Below are 14,784 nucleotides of genomic sequence, written 5' to 3'. Positions count from 1 at the left end.
AAGTGGGTATCTGGGAGGAAGGCAGCCTGGGGGGGGGGGGGTGTGAGAGAGCCAGGGTGCTAGTGTGGAGGCTTTGAAATGTATAACAGGGCTGGAGAGATGGCTCAGCGGTTAAGAGCACTGAATGCTGGACCTGAGTTCAATTCCCGGCAACCATATGGTGGCTCACAACCCTCTGTAATGTGATCCATTGCCCTTTTCTTGTGTCTCTAAAGACAGCTACTCTGTGTACTCATGTAAATAAAATAAAATAAATTTATAGAAAAAAGAAAAGAAAAAAGAAATGTGTAACAATTACTTTTGAATGGAGACTAGTGGAGCCTACTGGCCAACACGGGATTTGATATTTGACTATAGGTCCATGTCCAAGGACAAGTCATAATCCCTTCTGCCAGAGGTAAGGGAAATTCGTGTTCCACAAGTTCTCAAGGAATGCTAGGTTTTATCCAACTACTAGAAATCCCTCTATTCACCAGCATGAGCTCATTTCTAGATATATGAACTGAGATCTAATAGTTACTAAAGCCCCAAAAGAATCCCAAAGGCAGAAACAGAGAAAAGCTAGTTAAGTGGTGCACTGGACAGAAGGAATAACTTCTAATATTCTACAGAGCACAATAGGATAACCACAGAACTGACAACAGGTAACTAACTGTTCCAGAATAGCAGATTTTGAGTGTTCCCAGCATAATGAAATGATGACTCTCTGAGGTGACAGTTACACCAATCACCCTGATTGTCTTAGTTAGGGTTTCTGTTTCTGTGATAAACACCACAATCAAAAGCAACTCGGTGAGAAGGAGATTTATTTCATCGTACGGTTCCTCAGCCTGAGCATAGTCTACCATGGAAGGCAGTCAGGGCAGGAACCTGCGGCCATGGAGGGGTGCTGTTTACTGGCTTCCTTGCTCCTGTAGCTTGCTCAGTTTCCTTTCTTTTTTTATTTAAAGATTTATTTTATGTATATGAGTACAGTATAGACGTCTTCAGACATACCAGAAGAGGGCATCAGATCCCATTACAGATGGTTATGAGCCACTATGTGGTTGCTGGGAATTGAACTCAGGTCCTCTGGAAGAGCAGTTGGTGCTCTTAACCATTGAGCCCTCTCTCCAGCCCTAATCCTGGCCTTCTAACTTATTAAATAGAAAATATAATTAATATACATTGTCATACATTAAAAATATAAAGCTTTTATGAATTTTTCTACAAGTATATACATACTCATGATACTACTACTATATAATGAATATGTTCATCATATCCAAAACTACAGGGGACTTATTTTGAGTAAGGGATGGCATGTAATGTACAGATTAAGATTTTGAGTAGGCAGTAAAAGTTTTAAGTCTAGAGTTCAGGTCTAAGCTACAGAAATATAATTTGGCGTCATTGGTATGTGGAGAATATATTTAAAGGTACAAGATTATTTTATTTCATTTTTTATACTCTCAAAGATGAACCCAGCACTGACACATGCTGGTCAAATGCTCCACTCCTGAGCTATATCCCCCACAGAGTTTTGTTTTCTTTTATTTTTTTTCTTTTATTTTTTTTTTTTTCTCTGAGCTGAGGACCGAACCCAGGGCCTCACGTTTGCTAGGCAAGCGCTCTACCACGGAGCTAAATCCCCAACCCTTCTTTTATTTTTTAGATGTACTTCGTATGCCCCATAATCTACTTTCCAACCCGTAAGCTTAAATAAATCTCCCGTGTCGCTAAAACAGCCAGGACTAGAAGAATCCAAAAGCTACATAAGATAACCAGGGGGATCATGGGAAAGAGACATAATCTACAAGTTGAGCTCTGTGGCATTTCACAGTTAGGATATTTCAGGTTTAATTAGTTCAAATTCCAGACCTAATTTTATTGTCAGGTTCAGGCGCTACATTTGGAACAAAGAGACCTAGAGGGAGAGAAGCGATAAAAAAAATAGGGATGAGAATTACACAAACCTGGGTGGTGGGCTAAAGGATGCCTTGGAACTTTACGCCGAGTGTTACACCAGAAGAAAATGGAAGGAGTGACTTTCATTTTTTTAAACACCTTTATAAAAATATTTTTATTTGTTTTTTTTCCTTTTAATGCAAGTACACTGTACTTATATGCAAGTATGCTGTCATCGTCTTAAGACACACCAGAAGAGGGCGTCGGATTCCATTACACATGGTTGTGAGCTACCATGTGGTTGCTGGGAATTGAACTCAGGACCTCTGGAAGAGTAGTCCATGCTCTTAACCACTGAGCCATCTCTCCAGCTGAAGGAGTGATGTTCTGATGACAGGTTTCAAAGAACAAAGTAGCCTTCAGGAAAGAATGAGATGAGGAACGTAACAAGTGTACTATGAATTTTCAACGGAGACAATGGAACTTGGGGAAACAGATGACCTTGAACAAGTTATAGGTTTGCTTCACAGTGTTAAAATGTCACCCAAGGCTGAAAACTACTGGTTTGAAGCAAGTTCACTGTGTATTTCTTCATTATTCTCCTTCTGTGCTCATCAACTTGGGAGCAGAAAACATACAACCAACTGAACTGAATTCAGGTATGAGTCAGTCACGCAGAAAGGTCAGGGCAAGGATGGTCAAGGATACTGAGGACACAGGAAAAGGGTTAAAATTACAGCCTTATGATCTAGGCTGGTGGATCCAAGAACAACAGATAGGATTGTGCTGGAGAATTATCCCGAGTAAATAAAACAAAGAAAAATTTAAAATGAATACAAAAACATTTATCAGAGATCTAGTAAGATTGCTTGTGAAACCTGGCAACCTGAGTTCCATTCCTAGGACACATGAAGGAAGGAAAGAACCAAGTCCTGTAAGTTGCTGTTGACCTCCAACATATGTGCCCTGGAACATACCTGCTCGCACAAACACACACTCACACACGCATGCACTATTTCTTTCTCTCTAAAAATTAAAAAATAGAAAAATAGAGTTTAACGTCTCCAAAAACGTCAAACAGCTTTGAAATTTTTTGGATCCCTTTTGACATATATGAATATAGCTCATACACACACACACACACACACACACACACACACACACACACACATATATGGATACAGGGTGAGGTGGCAAGAGGGCTGATTGGGAGTGCTGAGACATAGTTTTCTAGACATCACACTGGCTGAACTCTCTGTGTAGCTGAGGTTGAACTCCTGATCCTCCTGCCTCTACCTCTCCAAGGGCTAGGGTTACAGGTAAACCTCTCACCACAGTCAGTTTTACTTTCTTGAAGCCTGCTGTTGGCTTAAATCTGATCAGCTCTTCTTTTATTAAAGATTTATTTATTCAATCTATGTATGAGTACACTGTCACAGTCTTCAGTCACACCATAAGAGGACATTGGATCTCATTACAGATGGTTGTGAGCCACCATGTGGTTGCTGGGAATTGAACTCAGGACCTCTGGAAGAGCAGTCAGTGCTTTTTTTTTTTTTTTTTTTTTTTTTTTGGTTCTTTTTTTCAGAGCTGGGGACCGAACCCAGGGCCTTGCGCTTCCTAGGCAAGTGCTCTACCACTGAGCTAAATCCCCAGCCCTGCAGTCAGTGCTCTTAACCACTGAGCCATCCCTCCAGCGCCAAGCTCTTTTTTTTTTAATATGTTAAATCCTCTTAACAGGTTAGCTGCATGATGACTCAAAAATGCTCAAAGGTTTGAAGTCGTTTGTTCATTAAATAAACATGTACTCAATGATTAGCATGGGTAGGTATTGTTCTACGATGGCAAGGAATCAAATGGAAGAGAATGCCTATCTCTGTGGAGCTCATGTTTAGGAGGAGAGGGAGGACACCACACAATAGAGTACAAAGCGTGCTACCAAATGAAAACTGATATGAAAATAAAATATGGGCTGCTGGGGTTTGAAGAGGTCATAGTTATTGTTACTTTGGGGGATTAAACACAGACTCTGACGCTCGCTAACCATACGTTCTTCCCCTGAGTTGCACCACTAGCCGATTATTTCGCAATTGAAAATTATTGCACTCTTTTTTTTTTTTTTTTTTTGGTTCTTTTTTTCGGAGCTGGGGACCGAACCCAGGGCCTTGTGCTTCCTAGGCAAGCGCTCTACCACTGAGCTAAATCCCCAACCCCAAATTATTGCACTCTTAAGTGGAGTTGACAGGAAAGACTTCCATAAGAAGTAGAGATTAATTAAGTAAAGGTTTTCACAGTGTAAAGGATTGAACCGTGCACACACATCTGGGCAAGGGCCATTTCGGCCTTGGGGCCCTGGAGACAGGAGTGTGCAGGGCAAGGAGAGATTAGAAACGGGGATATGAAGATTACCTAGACCCTTATGGGTCATCCAACACCTGCAGTGAAATGGGAAGCATTGTGAAAGAAAACAAATGATTCATGCACATTCGATGTCTGAACCCCCCAGGGCCCAGAGAGTGACTCCTAAATACCTTTTACTGTGTGAGGATGGTGAAAGACTGACTACAGAACTGAAGCAAAGAACATACAACATGGGCTTGGTACAACTTTCTCTAGGAAACTCCGAGGAAGCAAAACTACCAGGGCTGTGTTTAAAGAACCCAGGAGCTCTCTCGGAGTATGTCTCACTAACAGAAGATGGAACAGGTTTTGACTGGATCAATTGAAAGTACCTAGCAGATCATCTCAGCCCATCCCTGGATGTGTCTGTAAGAGCACATCCTAAATCCTGTGGGTATCATACCATGTGCCCTAGATGCTAAGCATGGAGCTATAGAGTTTACTGTTTGTCTTTCTCGTTTGTTTCCAGTTCTGGTTTCAATGCCTCCATTCCTCTCTTTGGGGACAAGAATACTTACTCCGTGTCATTGTATTTTAGGTGGCAAAGACCTGTTTGTGTGTGTGTATGTGTGTGTTTGTGTGTGTGTGTGTGTGTGAAAGAGAGAGAGAGAGAGAGAGAGAGAGAGAGAGAGAGAGAGAGAGAGAGAACACCAAGTATTGGCTTTGAGTCTCAGAGGAGATTTTGGATTTTAACTTTTTTTTTCAAGATAAGGTTTTTCTGTGTAACAGCTCTGGTTGTCTGGATGTCCTAGAACTCACTTTATAGATGAGGCTCACATTAAACTTACAGAGATCTGCCACCGCCCCCAGAGAACTGGAATTAAAGGCATGCACCACCACACCCTGCTAGATTTGAACGTTTGAGTGATGTTAAAACTGTTGTGGCTTTGAGACTCTTGAAGAGAGACTAAATTGCATGATCTATAGTACATGAGCCTTTAGAGGCCATGGGGTCTGAATTGCAAAGGTGTTTGGGTGTCTCCTTCATGAATGTTGGCCTTAAGATGGCTAATACTGACTGCCAGCCTCGGTGGATTAAGAAGTGCCTAGAAAGCACTCAGTCCTGAGATGTCTTCATTAAATCCCTCCCCTTGGGGCTCAGGGAAGTCTGTGAAAAGAGAGTGGAAAGATTCTAAAAGTCAGAGTGGATGGATGACAGCAAAGAACTAGTTCTTTCAGACATAGCAGGACTGAATCACACATGAACTCGCAGAGACTGTGGCAGTATGCACAAGGCTTGCAGTCACTCTAAGCCAGATGGGGTCCCAGGTGTTTTATCACACGGACAAGAAAGCTAAATACAGGGGCTGGGGATTTAGCTCAGTGGTAGAGCGCTTACCTAGGAAGCGCAAGGCCCTGGGTTCGGTCCCCAGCTCCGGAAAAAAAAGAACCAAAAAAAAAAAAAAAAAAAAAAAAAGAAAGAAAGAAAGCTAAATACAATGTTCCAATTAGTGAGTTCATGATACTTTAGAATATGATACTGATAAACAACCTTATCTATATCAAAACTGTAAATGAAAGGTATTCACAATACCAAGGATGCCAGTGGGAAACCAGACAGAAGGTGAGATTGTTTTTACTGATTTATTTTAGTAAATAATTAAAATGTACAGACATAATCATAATATCACCGCTCTCCTCCTCCTCCCTCCTCTCCCTCCTCTCCCTCCTCTCCCTCCTCTCCCTCCTCTCCCTCCTCTCCCTCCTCTCCCTCCTCTCCCTCCTCTCCCTCCTCTCCCTCCTCTCCCTCCTCTCTCTCCTCTCCCTCCTCTCCTTTATGTATATGGGTTGTAGTGGTTTGAATACGCTTGGCCCAGGAAGTCTCAAAAAAGTCCAGCAGAGGCTTTGTTCTCTGATTTAGTCATATGAACAGCATCTTAGTGAAAAGGAAGAAGCTTAGAAAGGAAAAATATAAAATATATGGTCCAAGGAATAAAGGAGCACCAGGAAGTGAAATGGAGCTGAATGTTATGTTCAAGGACGGAAACAGATTAAGGGAGTGGTGACTATGGGGCAAGATTCAGCTAAGTTTAGGTCCAAGCTTGGTGGTACACACCTTTAATCCCAGAAGACAGAGGCAAGCAGACCTCTGAGTTCAAGGCCAGCCTGGTATAAACCAAGTTCCAAGTAGGGAAAAGCTGAAGTCCGGGTATGGTGGCACATGACTTTGATCCCGGCCTTAAGGAGACAGAGCCATGTAGATCTCAGAGTTGAAGGTCAATCCTACAGAGCCTGTTCCAGGACAGCCAAGCTGAGGCAGTTGGAAAACAGAAAACTAGTGATATTGTACTAGAACAAGGAGGACGTGTTCCAACCCCAGCAAGCGGTAGAAATAGGCAGCTTTGGCCACATGGCTCCGGCTTCAGAGTCCAGAATAGAAGGGACTACTGGGACAATTGATGCTGGTTATCTGGAGCTAAGACATGAGCAGTGATTAAGAAGAGACCAGCATCACTGAGGTGAAATCTTCTGGGAAGCATATTCTGAGAGCACAAAGCTATGTTCCAGAGATGGCCAAGGCTGTACCTCATGCTGCAGCTGGACTTGGTGATGTGTAAGAGTCACCCAGGTGGTACTGGTTTTGAAGGCACAAAGGGGTCATGAAGAGCAGCTGAGGCTCAGAACTGTGAGGGACCATGGAAGGCCACTGGTGAAGGTGCAGCCTGAGTTGTAGTTGACAGCCCAGGACTGCAGGGGTCATGAAAAGATGCTTTAAAACAAAGCTAACAACAAGCTCACAGTGCTGCCTAAGGAGGTATAACTATTCAATGTACAATAAACGGATTATTTCTTCCCTCTGATTTCAACAATTCTGTTACTGTACAAAAGTACACATTCAGCCGTGAATGGTGCTACAGGACTTTAATGCCAGCACTGGGGAGGCAGAGGGAGGCAGATCTCTGAGTTTGAAGACAACCAGGACTACACAGAAAAACCCTACCTCAAAAGCAAAGTTACAAGTTCCAGTTCTCCCCAGAAACTCCACACTAACTCCTAACTTTCAAGCCCCAGAAATTAGGAAATCAATATATGTTCAATCTGAAAAGGTAGGATAGACACTATATATAAGGGAGAGTTGAAGAATACAGAGCGGTTATCGGGAAGCAGGGAGACAAAAACCTAAGCAAGGCAAAGCTAAGTGTCTATGGCTCTGGGTCCAATATCCAGGGTTGGGGCTCGCCCATGCCTGTGGGCTTTCCCACTGCAGCCACTGTTCTCTTTCTGAGACTTAGCCCACAGCTCTTATCAGCAGGTCTTCCATACCTGGGATCTCTAGCTTACTGACTTCTCCATTGTACTAGCGAGCTCACTCTCATAGCTTCAGGCATTTCCCGTCAGAGGGACTCCAATCCTGCTACGTGTTATCTAGCTTCTTACTAGTTACTTTGAAATCTGGGTGGAAGCCTCCCGGAACTCACAATTCTTGCCTTCTGCATGTTTGCAAAACCAGCATCATGTGAATAACACCGTTGACGACTGAATATTGATGCCAGCTTGGGCATTAACCTACCCCGCCCCCATCCCCTGGACCACAATACCACAGCATCAGAGCCTAGATGGTGGTGTCTTGGTTTGCTTTCTAATGCTGTGATAAACACTATGACTGAAGGCAATATGGAGAGGAAAGGGTTTATTAGGCTTACACAGGTCGTCAAGACAAGGACAGGAATTCAAATAAGGCTGGGACAGGGAGGTAGCAACTGAAACACAGACCACAGAGGGATGCTGCTCCCTGACTTGCTCTCCATGGCTTGCTCAGCCTGCCTTCTTGTGATGCTTTAGTTGTGAGCCTAACTTTTAACAGGGGAGCCATCTCCTCAGCACTCAAGCCTACTTTCTTTTTTTCTTTTCTTTTTTTTTTTTTTTTTTCCGGAGCTGGGGACCGAATCCAGGGCCTTGCGCTTGTTAGGCAAGCGCTCTACCACTGAGCTAAATCCCCAACCCCTCAAGCCTACTTTCTTATACAACCCCGGGCCACCTGCCCAGGCGTGGCACTGCCCACAGTGAAGTAAGAATATACCCAACAGACTTGAATACAGGCCAATCTGAGGAAAGCATTTTCTCAATTTTTTCTCTTCTCAGGTCATCCTAGTTTGTGTCAAGTTGATAAAAACAAACAAAATCTCAACCAGCACAAACAGTATATAAGGAAACGCTTTCCCAAATGACCCTGTGAGAACAGGACACCCTAGAGCGAGCACACTTCTCAAAGCTAAGTCTTTCAGATGAATTGACAATGTTATGCCTTTATGCCTACGAAGCGTGAAGTTTTGCTGAGTTCTGAAACTTCTCTTGAAATCTCTCCCAGTGTTAGAGTGTACATTACTTTACTTCTATTAGTGGTGTCAATAGCTTTAACCACCACACTCTCCTTGTTTTCGACTTTATTATTATTTTTTTGTTTCTTCATTTTTGAAAAAGAGTCTCCCTATGTCAACCCAGCTGGCCTCTCTCTGTAGATCAGGCTGGTCTCAAACTTTTAGAGATTTGCCTGCCTCATCCCACCCAGTTTGTTTTCAACTTTAAATACCTTTTATTCTTGCTAAATCTACAAGTTTTTCTGTTCCCATTTCTGTTTACAATGATTCTTCTAATCATTGCTAAAGGCATTCAGCAATATCTCTGTCAAAGCACAAATGTTGGACTACCTAGAAGATTTCCTCTGCGAGGCTAATTAGCCTGTCACATTTAACTCCCCCTCTTACAAAGTCTCAGGGCATGAGGGAGTGTTATTTGCTACAGTGATTCCCATAAAGGTCTTGTTTCCTTCTGAAACCCTATAAGCATGCTCTCTACTGAGTGAATTCCTGCCAGCACTGGTCTTCTGAGCTCACACCAAAATCACCCATCAAGTTCTGCTTACAGTAGTCTCCAAAAGTCTTCCACAAAGCTAGTTCTCAAGTCTTCTTAACTTTATGATGATCCTTAAAGATGTATTTATTTGTTATATATAAGTACACTGTAGCTGTCTTCAGACACACCATCAGAGGGCATCAGCTTTCATTAGAGATGATTGTGAGCCACCGTGTGGTTGCTGGGATTTGAACTCAGGACCTCTGGAAGAGCAGTCAGTGCTCTTAACCACTGAGCCATCTCTCCAGCCCCAAAACGATTTTAAAAGGCAGAAAGATTTACTTGTCTCATTGTTTTCAGAGGTGTGTGGTGTGGTGATGCATTTAAGGGGACACAGAACACAGACAAAGGCAGCTCATAGCTTGGAACCGAAAAGCACGAGTAAGGAAAAGGAAGGCCCCCAATGTACCTGCAAGTATATGACCTCAAAGACCTGTGTTCTCCATCTCACTCCCTACGGTTTCCACCATCTCTCAACAGCACCGTGATAGAGGAAGCTGAGGCTTTGGTGAATGAAGTTTATAGGACATTTAAGATGTAAAGCACACCAATGTAATGGCATTCCATCTCTAATGTAGAATACCCCCCCCATGCTTTGTGACACACCCATCCTCTCATTCAGTGATAGTTTGGGATTTACCGTACTTCTCATGGGCTGAATTATGTCTCCCTCCTAAAAGATGTTGAAATGTTGACTGCCAGGATCACCGGATGTGTCTTCTTGGGAAACAGGAATGTTTCCCAATGTAAAATTAGTCAAGATGAGGTCATACTAGAATAATGCAAGTTTCCAATCCAATATGACCATTATGTTTATAGGCAGAGGTCTATTTAAAAAAAGCAGAGAAAAAACACATGATAATGAAATTCTGGAGTTCTGGAGTTGCAGGCTATGGATTGCCCACATACCTTCAGGAAGAAAGGAGAGTCAAAGGTTTCAAAGGAAGCAGCAATCTACCAACCTTGACTCTAGACATCTTACTTCAAAACTATGCTACAATACCTTTATGTTATTTTGAGGCAAAGCAAGGCAAAGGTCTCTGCCCAGGTTATGGAGTTTCACTGGTTTCTGTAGACTTGGTTACCGCACAGATGATAATCCCATCTTTCTTCTCTATATTCAATTCCTCCTCCCTCACATCCAGCTCCTTTTCATACTAAGTATCACTCTAGATAAACATCAAAACATTCCATGACTTGGATTTCCAGCACTCATGTCTCGCAATTTACCATCTCCTGTGCTGGGAACAAAATTTGGGTCCTTTGGAAAGGACCCAAGCAAATGTCTTTTTTTTTTTTCTTTAAACATTTATTTATTATGTATACATTATACAGCTTTCTGCCTGCATGTACACCTGAAGGCCAGAAGAGGGCACCAGGTCTGATTATAGATGGTTGCAAGCCACCATGTGGTTGCTGGGAATTGAACTCAGGACCTCTGGAAGAGCAGACAGTGCTCTTAATCTCTGAGCCATCTCTCCAGCCCCCAAGCAAATGTTCTTAACCACTGAGTTCTGTCTCCCTCTCCTCCATCTTGCCCCTCCCCCAAATTTACTTATTTAAGCTAATGTGTATTAGTATTTTGCCTGCATATTTGCATCTATTGTTTGACAAAACTTTTCCTGAGGAGATGCAACACACACCTGTCTACTCACCCCAGATCAGGATCCCACGACTGATCAAAGTATGGATACCACCAAAATTTAACTTGGTGAACCAATGTGGGTTATTGGGGTTACTTACAGGAGCAGAAATGACTCAACACACCACCAAGACCCAGCAGAGCTGGCAAACCCAGAACATACTGCACAGGCTTGCAGGCAGCTCAACAGGTGAGAGTGTCCTTTCCAAGCAAGTCAGGTTTGATTCTCTTCCAGGCAGTTAGTCTGGTCTCACCATCTTCTTTACAGTTCAGCTTGCGTGTACATCTTCTTGGCAGCTTAGCAGAGGGACTCTCAGCCCTTATTGTTTACTCTGGCAAGGAGAGATCTAGTGAATCCAGTCAATTTCAGGGACTTCCTATAGCTATTTAGAGTTGTTTACCTTCCTGCTTAAGGAGCTTCCCTGTTTCAGTCTTGGTGGAAACTGTTACCCAATAGCATCTTATGTGTGCCTTGTGCCTACAGAGGCACAAAGATGGGTTTTTTGGATCCCCTGGGAATTGGTGTTATGGATGGTTGTGAACCGCCATGAGGTTGCTGGAAAATAAAGGGTCCTCTTCAAGGGCAGAAGTGCTTAACTACTAAGCCAGTTCTCCAGACCCTACGCTACATTTCTTAAGTCATCAAATTTTGTCTTTGTACACTCATTTACTTAAATTTCCACCTACCACATTGTAGTGTCCACCTGCACCACTTGTAGGCTTAGATTTTTCAAAACCTACCTTAATAAGGGTTCTCGAACACTTCAACCCATCTTCTATCCCACCATCTAAGTAGGGGAGAAAAGACAGTAAATAGGATAAGGGAAAGCGGACCTATTTAGAGGTAGTGCTTTGGAAGCAATCCAATCTCCATTTGTCACCAAACACAAATCAGCAATGGAGGCACGGTCCAGCAGAAACCGCCAGGCCTCGGCCAAATCCACACAAATCAAAGGGAGTGACCTGAAACAGCCAAAATGCCAGGAGTTTTCTGTATGACTCTCTCAACAAAGTAAAGAGCAACGAAGATGACAGACCCATAAAGAGCTGGTTATGCAAGTCCTGGTCATTGACCTGGTCATTGGTTGAGTCCTACTTATACTCTCTCCAAATATGACATGTCCTCTCATCATTCTTGCCTCAGCAGAACATCATGGAGTCAGCTTCAGCAAAACATCATGTAAGTCTGTATCAGATAAGACAACCAGAAAAGTCCACTTCAACCACTCCACTGAATTACTCTTTAGGCTCTAAATAGACAATCTCATTACCCTCAAATCCAATGGAATCTTGAGTTCCAGGGCCTCAGCATCAGCTCCAGCCTCTAGGGTCTGCCTGATTTGAGTTCCTGGTTTGGCTTTCCTCAGTGTACTGTGGCTCAGGATATGTGAGCCCAGTGAACCCTTCTGCCTTGGAGTTCCTTTTGGATGTGTTGTTTCATCTCAGCAATGGTAACCGTAAGTAAGACAACCATGTTGATCACTTTTCCCTTCTTGGATTCTTTTTCCCTTTGGTGTGTGTCACATAATCCTCCCCTGTGTTTTCCTAACTTTGTCTCCCTGCTCCTCAGCTTCTTTTGAAGATCAGTCTTCTACATCTCTGCTGGTGTTACTTAATGTTCTGTACCAGCTTTTCCCCCTGTTCTGATTAATCTAGTATTCCCAGTATTCTTTCTTCATGAGACAATGTTTCTATTTAGTTCAGGCTAGTCTTGAACTCATCATATAACTATGGAGGACCTTCAACTTTTTTTTAAGATTTATTTATTTATTTTATGGATGTGAGTACACTGTAGCTGCCTTCAGACACACCAGAAGAGGCATCAGATCTCATTACAGATGGTTGTGAGCCACCATGTGGTTGCTGGGATTTGAACTCAGGTCCTCTGGAAGAGCAGTCAGTGCTCTTAACCACTGAGCCATCTCTCCAGCCTGACCTTCAACTTTTAAACTTGTCTTAGCCTCTTGAGTGTTGAAATTACAGTTATGTATCATTATAATCACCATAATTCCATCTTTAAACTTGTACTTTGAGCCCAGTGTAAGGTATAACTGTAATCGCAGCAGTTGGGTAGGAGGAGGCAGGAAGATGATTATCCTTAGCTATAGAGTGACTTCAAAACCAGCCAGGGCCTTATAAGACTGGGCCTCCAATAAAGAAACAACACAGAAATTCCATGTCTTAGTTAGGGTTTTACTGCCGTGAGCAGGCACCATGACCAAGGCAACTTATAAGGACAGCATTACAGGTTCTGAGGTTCAGTCCATTGTCATCATGGCAGGAAGCACGGCAACATCCAGGCAGGCATGGTGCAGGAAGTTGAGAGTTCTACATGTTCATCTGAAAGCTGCTAGGAGAACACTGGCTTCCAGGTAACTAGAATGAGGGTTTTAAAGCCTAAGGCCACAATGGCATACCTACTTTAACAAGTCCATAGCTGCTCCAACAAGACCACACCTCCAAATAGTGCCATTCTGGGCTGGGTATACTCAATCCACCTTACTGTACTTGGTATCATAGGCTTTATGTGTGACTGTAGAAGACATACACAATATGTGTGCCTGCCATTTCATCCCACCCTATTCCATTAAAGTGAGCATGATGTTTCATGTGTCTAGGAAATTAGTGGACTCTACCACACATTGGAGCTCAGTGAAGTTCAAAATGAGTACAAGGTAAGGAAATCTAAATCAACACAGAATTACCTGCCTTTCCAATGGGGGCCCAGGACTTGCATTGAAGACAGAAAAAGAGCAATGACATTTTAAGAAATATATCTGACTCCAGACCTTAATGGCCTGTTATTATACTGGAAAGAATGACATCGAAAGAAAGGGAAAGATAAGGCAACTCATAACTTCCATTCAGTTATTCCTTATTCGTAGTTAGGCAAGGCAAGGCATGTGTCCTAGCAAAGTGTACCAAAATAACAATGTGACAGCTATAGAGGCTTCCTTATCAGGTGTGTGTGTGTGTGTGTGTGTGTGTGTGTGTGTGTGTGTGTCTGTGTCCCTATGTGTAGGAGAGGGGGGTATTTGAGTAAATTCACCTTTGAAGGGAGCTTTCAGATATCCTATCATGAGCACCTTTTTCCCAACAATAGACCTTCTTGAAAATCAAAACAACAAAAGTTGCTCATATCTTCTCAGATAGGGTGGAGGATGCATTGATAAACCAATTTTGAAGGGAGTTAAGTTTGTATAACCTTGTTCTTTGTGCAGTTATTTCTATAAACTCCATGGCTTCTTTTTTTTTTTTTTTTTTTTTGGTTCTTTTTTTCGGAGCTGGGGACCGAACCCAGGGCCTTGCGCTTCCTAGGTAAGCGCTCTACCACTGAGCTAAATCCCCAGCCCCAACTCCATGGCTTCTTATAATTTAACTCTACCTTTCCACTAGCAACGTTAGAATCAAGGAGCTAAAAAGAGACTGAGCTATGAATCTCATATAGAGAGATTAAAAAGCTATAACCATGCCAGCTGCTGAGATAGTTCCGTGGGTAGAGGAAGGCACTGGCAGACAAACTGGAAGATCCAAGATCTATCTCTAGGACCCTCTTAGTGGCAAGAGAGAAATGACTCTCCAAGTTTTCTTCTAACCTCCACGTGTGCACAGTGACAAGCATGTACATGCTCACGAGTGCATGTATCCACCCACATACAAATAATGCAATTTAAAAATGTTTTAAAATGTATTTGTTTATTTTAGGTGAGTACACTGTCGCTGTCTTCAGTCACACCAGAAGAGGGCAGTGGATGCCATTACAGATGGTTGTGAGCCACCATGTAGTCGCTGGGAATTGAACTCAGGATCTCTGGAAGAGCAGTCAGTGCTCTTAACCACTGAGCCATCTCTCCAGCCCTGCAATTTAATTTTTAAAAAAGGAAAATGCTATGATCCGAAGTAAAGTTCTGGGGTTGGGGATTTAGCTCAGTGGTAGAGCGCTTGCTTAGCAAGCGCCAGGCCCTGGGTTCAGTCCCCAGCTCTGAAAAAAAAAAAGAAGT

This window comes from Rattus norvegicus, chromosome 8, assembly GCF_036323735.1.
Source record: "Rattus norvegicus strain BN/NHsdMcwi chromosome 8, GRCr8, whole genome shotgun sequence".
In the NCBI taxonomy this organism is placed as follows: Eukaryota; Metazoa; Chordata; class Mammalia; order Rodentia; family Muridae; genus Rattus; species Rattus norvegicus.
This window is presented reverse-complemented; position numbering follows the sequence as displayed.